We start from the raw sequence: 6,817 nt of genomic DNA, 5'->3' as shown, positions 1-6,817 counted from the left end.
AATATACATTTTTACATTTTAGATTTTAAAAAGTATAATGTAACCATATTTGAAACTATAAAAGAATTGATATAAAAAAGAATTACAGAATTAAAAATGGGCTTAATAGATTATTAAATTAAAAAAAATAATGTAAATCACGACGTGTCTATTTTTATTTTTTTTGCAAAAATATAAATTTTTAATATTCAATAATTAATTATATGTAGGTAGATACAGATTTCAAATACATATACATATTTAACTAATTTTAAAATGTTTATATTTTAGATTTTAAAAATACAATGTAACCATTTTAAAAACTATTTTCAAATTAAATTTGAAAATCTATATTTTAAAACTGATCAAGAACTCTAAATCAAATTGTAAACAATTAATATAAGCAATTTATTAAAAAAATGATATAAAAAAGAATTACAGAAAATAATATAATTTATTTTTTAAAATTAAAAATTCAAGAAATTTTGTGATACTGACATGTGGCACTTTCGCCTATCCTATTATATATAGATAGATTTGATATTTAGGTATTTTCTTTGTCTTAGATACTCACCAAAAATATTTGATCCAGTGAAGAATTTTAAATGCTTTTTACTACAAAGAAAATTCAAAATCCATTACATTATTATTACTTATTTATCAATAGAATTAAGAAATGCATATACACCAAACACAGCTACAAGGATGTGTATAGTGATAGATAAGATTGCTTTAGCTCGAGCTCGAGCTTGATTGGTAATGGCATCACCATCATTCAGAGGGTGAAGCAGTTTACCACTTCACTATTGTAAACATTTAACTCAATACCTCATCTTCATCATCCATCATGAGTAGTCGATTACTGTCACAATCATACTCCTCAACAACATCATTTTATGGCTTCAAGCATAGCTACAATTTCAAATTCATGACTTTGAGTCACAATCGTTCTAATTCAACATACTCATAAGGTTATGAAGATAATACATTGGTGAGTTATCTCTTAGAAGAGGATTGATTTATGAACCAGTAGATATGTCTAGATCAAGAGATAGTATTGTTGTGACTAGGAATTATATTTTTCTTGAAATTCATATAGTTATTTTAAAATTGTTGATGTTGGTTTGAAGTTTGAAAGATCTATGTAGTTAGTTTTGAAATCTCAAATTATGGGATTGAATTTCAATTGCTTGGATCTTTACTTGTTGTGTTTGATTTTTAGGTATGTTCTTTACTTGAGATACTCATTGGCGGTATTTTTGATCTTCTAAAGTCCAACTTTTCTTGTTTATTCTAATTGTTTGAGGTACTAGAAATTTTATAAGTACGATGCAAAATTAATCTTATTTTTTTTTATTGTTGAAATAATATGATGCTAATTGTATAATTGTTGTTGTCTAAAAGTAGGAATTCTTTCGCTTTCAAGTTATATATCAAAATCTCTAAGAACAAGTCAGTTATTGTGCTCCCCTGAAGGGGAAAAATTATCTCAAAGGTACTTGATATTTTGACTATCTGCTTTGGACGTTTGAAAAATATAGGATTGAAACTAGAGGGTACTAAAAATTTTATAAGTATGATACAAAATTATTATATTTTTGTTGAAATAATATGATGCTAACTGTATAATTGTTGTACTCTAAAAGTAGGAATCCTTTCGCTTTCAGGTTATAGATCAAAATCTCTGAGAACAAGTCAGTTATTATGCTTCCCTGAAGGAGAAAAATTATCTCAAAGGTACTTGATATTTTGACTATCTACTTTGGAAGTTTGAAAAATATAGGATTGAAACCTGTCCATTTTCTACTTGGTCTCTCTCTCTCTGTTCCTTTGAGACCCATGATACTAATCTAATGCAAACTAGGATATACCAATTAAGAGGAATAGTCAATCACAATTACTAACTTGAACAAGAGACCTCGCTCGTGAAGTAAATTATTGCACCTACAGTCCAATCAATTGGGAGAGAATCAATAGAAGAAATGAACTCATTAAAATGATTTACCTTTCCTTGAAAGGCATTTGAGGTCCTTGATGAAATATTTCTATAAAAAGTCATTAGTTTATATGTTCTTTTTATAATTTTTCTTTCCTCTCATGGAGTGTTTTCTAAATTATTTGGTTTAGTTCACTTTATTTTTGTTCATTTAGTACACATAAGTCAAGTCAATAGTTAATATACTTCTTTATAACAAATAATATCATGATCATTACTGCATCAACTTATTCAAGATATGCGCCTCAAATATTTTACTCTAGTTTTTCACTATGTTTATGTATCGTTATTTATTTTATGTAGGCATGACTTCAAATGGAAAGTTCTCAGGAAATATTTAGGTTATTCAACAAGTTAATTTAAAGCTCTAAAAATATGTCTGGTTGACATCATTTTGGTGAAAGGTCAATTTTTTTCCTTTTTAACAAAATTTATAGGTTTAACATATGATTGAAATCTTAGTCCATAAATATTTTGAAATTTGCTTGTTCTGTTTTTCACGAGTTTCACATTAAGAAAATTCATTCATGTGTATATGTATTTGCTTGTCTATATTAGATACAACATACACTAAAAAATAATTTTTAAGGTGTATAGCCTATTTGCTTTCTCAGGTAATGAAGAATAAAGAGTTTCTGCTCACTACAAAGATAATAATTTTTTAATTAAATTTATTAATTTTCATGTTTTTGAAATAGTATGAGTATAACATCAAGAGTGAGGAATTCACAAACCTCCTAGAAAATTTCCCCTATTCCTTTCTCTCTTTTTTTTTTCAAAAAGCTGTAACAACATTAAAGACCATATCATTTTACTTGGAAACATAATAGAATGTAGAATAAAATTCCTTCTAAATTTATTTCTAAACTCTCAAGAAATAAAATTAGAACATGAAGCTAACCTACTAACTCATTAAATGAAAAAAATAACAAGTTAAGCCACAAGAAAATTCATAAAATATAGTATGAAAAGCACAACATACTCAAGCTCCACTACTTCAGTTGGTCAGTTGTTGTGTCCTCTACCAATCTATCAACCTTCACACCAACCTAATCTGAGAAGTCTCCATGAACCTTCATCAACCTGCCATGGTCAAATTTAGGAGCCTACAAGATCTTGAACTTGCAAATGAACATAGTCTGCAACGAGTAGAAGCTTGAAGTTGGCTTCTCAATATCTCTATCAATTGATTAAGGAATGACCTTCAGGATCAAGGCTTTCTAATCATAGGATTGTGACTGATTAACCATGATCTCATGCATCTTGCAACTAATTTAGAGAATCTGTCTTAACTATGCATAGCAATTTCATTTTTGTTTGTTTAAGTGTTTTTTAGTAAAGACAATATAGAACATTCTCAAGGTTTAGCTATAAATTGTCTTAACGTCAACATAAGCCTCAGTCAATTATTTTCATTTCTTTATCAGTGACTTTAACTTATCTGATGTGAAGTCCATACTATTGAATACATAATTCTACAGGCCTTCTGAAGCAATATTTGTGCCCTATGTATAGGTAACAAGGGTCTTCCTTACATTGTGGAAATCTGAATGGAGCCTTGATATCATATCAATTTTTTTTAGTATATGGATGAACTGCCTTCTTTTTTTCTCCCTTCGTGCCTTTGGAAATTCACTTGTTCTTACCGACAGCGATGGTTGAGCTTCTGAGCTATGCTAAGAAAGTGAAACACAAGACTATACTACGGTCGAATTCCTTTTAACACTGGTATTAAAGAGCTGTGGTTTGGATTTTGATTTTGATTTTGGTATTCAAATGTTGTGGTATTGGATTTGGTTCTCTATATGCATGATTTTATTTAGAATCTATTTGGTTAATGTAAGCTCTTCGAAGTTGCTTCTGTCACGTTTAATGTTATCATTTTTCATGTCGTATTTAATCTTGAAAATAAAATGAATTTTGTGATTTAATGGATTCATACTAGTATAATATTGATCCTTCTTAAAGGGACTAACTTGAGTTTGCGAGTTAGTTACGACTTTATGTTGATTAGTTTTTAAACTTACTTTGATTGAAGAGTTTGGTCATTTCACTTCACTACCTTGTATAAGACTTCATAATGCATCTGTTAGCCTAGACTTGGTAGTGATGCTTTTATTTTCTGATGGAAATTTACTGCCTTTCTTCTATTACATCATGTTACTACATATCTTTAATTTGACTAAAAGTTAAATTCTATCAGATAAATGATAAAAATTGTTTCATAATTTTTATTCATCTACTTTGGTAGGTGGAGGAATAAATTAGGGTGGTAATGAAATCATTGATTGAACGACATTTGAGATTTTCTTGAAAGTGGTCGACAGTTTTGTATGACTAGTTTTTTATTGATATTATGAAGTCTTATTTTGTTATCCAGTTGAAACATGTGCCAATTGATGTATATTTTGCCCATGGATAGTATTGCGATTGAATATTTGTGCCTATGGTGGATGACATTATAACTTGCCATTTGTATATTTTGCACCTATAAAGTCGGTGACATTATGACTAATATATTTTGTATATTTTGTGTTTGTGGTGGATGTTGGTTTGACTGATATATTTTGAATTATAATTAATCAATTTCGTTGCAAAATTGTAATAACTGTTGCAATTGAACAAAATAAATCGATTACAACATACATACAACAAACAATTGTTGCAAAAATACAATAACTATTGCGATTGAGCTAACAAATCTATTTCTACAAAGACAGGAGAATTGTTGTGAAACATCAAATGCAATGATTTTAACTGATCCAATTGTCAAATAAAATTATTGTTATTGAAGGATGAAAATTGTTAGAATAGGAATACCTTAAGCAACTGTTATTGGAACTGTTACAAGAACTTTTGCCATATGATTTTGGTAACGCGAGCTGGTGCGGCGAGCATAACATCCATTGCCATAGTTTGAGTGAAACAGTTTTGAGGCCTATAATAATGATTTTCACACTATTTCCATAGGCTCATTTTCTAGTAGTGCAAGATACTCGAAGTGTCTATAACGGGTTCTGAAAGTTGTCTTCGGGATGTCACTTTCCCTTACAATCTACTTATGATAGCATGATCTAAGGTATATCTTTGAGAAATAAGTGGAACCATGAAGTTGGTTGAAAAAATCATCGATTCTAGGAAGAGGGTACTTATTCTTAATGGTGACCTTGTTCAACTGACGGCAGTTAATACACATCCTATGGAAACCATCTTTCTTTCGCACGAATACGATAGGAGTATCCCAAGATGAGACACTCGACCTAATGAATTCCTTACCAAGAAGGTCTTTTAACTTCTCCTTAAGCTCTTTTAACTTATATGGAATCATTCTATATGGAAGGATAGAAATAGGTTGTGTATCTGGTAGAATACCTATCCCAAACTCTTACTCTCTATAGGGAGGGACTCCAAGTAAATCATTAGTTAAAAACCTCAGAAAATTCATTAACAACTGGAACTGACTGAAAGAATGGTATCTCCACACTAGCATGTCTAATTCGAGTAATGTGGTAGATACACCCCTTGGAGACTAACTACCTGGCCTTAAGGTAAGAAATAAATTGATCCTTAGGCACTTCTAGACTACTCTTCCATTCTATAACAGGCTTATTACGAAATTGGAATTTGATAATTCAAGTTTTGCAATGAATTGTGGCATAACAATCATAAAGCCAGTACATGCCTAGAATAACATCAAAATAGACCATATCTAATTCAACTAAATCAGCCACGGTGTCTCAGGGATAGATAGAAACTATACAATCCCTATAGACTGTCTAAGCAAAAATGGACTCACCAACAGGAGTAGAGACACTGAAAGGATCAAGAAAACTTTTTGGATAAATCTTAAACTTAACGGCTACATATAGAGTCACAAAAGAAAAACTAGCTCCAAGATCAAGTAAGGCATACACATGAAAGGAAAGGACTTTAAGCATACTAGTGACAATATCTGGCATGTTCACCTGATCTTTGTGACTAGCAATAGCATATAGAAGGTTTGAACCTCTTTCTGTCTCTGAAGTAACACCTCTCTGAACAACTCGACTTGGTGGTGTTGCAATAGAAGATTGGGCCTTATTGTCCCAATCACCCTGTCTCCCCATCATACATTCTCTATGGAAGTAACCCACTTTACCACACTTGTAGCAACCATTCGTACTCTCATGACACTCTCCAAGATAGAGCTTACTTATAGAAGTAACCCAATTGACCATATGGCTTCTGCATAGGACCTTGGGTCATACTTCCTTGGGACTTAGAACCTTGAGCTCTAAAATTCTAAATACTGTGCGAACTTTGATTATTCCTGGTGTTAGGAGAAAATGCACTTGTTGAAGATGGTGCATATACAGAAGATCACTTCTGAAAGAACGACCAGTTACCATTACCTTGCTTCTGATGATTAGGCTCATATCCTGCTGACTTGGTCCTCTTGGTCAAGCCTCTCTATCCTTTTTCTTTCCATCCTCAACCTATTGTGCATTGACCATAAGCCTGGAAATATAAATGTCTGAGATCAACAAGGTGATCTTGCACTCCTTCTTCACATGCTTACCCAAACCAGAGATAAACTTCTCATTTTGGACTTCATGACAGGAACTATCTCTGGAGCATACTTGGACAATTGAATGAACTTAATGTTATACTCCTTTCCAATCAAACCCTCTTATTTCAGGTTTATAAACTCTTCAACCTTTGCTTTCCTTATCTCTCAGGGAAAGAAGTGGTCAAGAAATGCACTCTCAAACTCTTTCCAAATATTAGTCTCAACATCCTCAGCACAACTACCCTTCTACTGATTGAATTAGACATTTTCAACATCTTTGAGATGATAAGGAA

General features: G+C 31.4%; 1 pseudogene; it reads right to left on the bottom strand.

Annotated features, from left to right (window-relative positions):
• Positions 1-2,581: 2,581 nt before the first annotated feature.
• On the bottom strand, positions 2,582-6,081 carry LOC129903650 (40S ribosomal protein S3a-like; annotated as a pseudogene).
• Positions 6,082-6,817: the final 736 nt, after the last annotated feature.

This window comes from Solanum dulcamara, chromosome 9 (genome assembly GCF_947179165.1).
Source record: "Solanum dulcamara chromosome 9, daSolDulc1.2, whole genome shotgun sequence".
In the NCBI taxonomy this organism is placed as follows: domain Eukaryota; kingdom Viridiplantae; phylum Streptophyta; class Magnoliopsida; order Solanales; family Solanaceae; genus Solanum; species Solanum dulcamara.
This window is presented reverse-complemented; position numbering and strand designations above follow the sequence as displayed.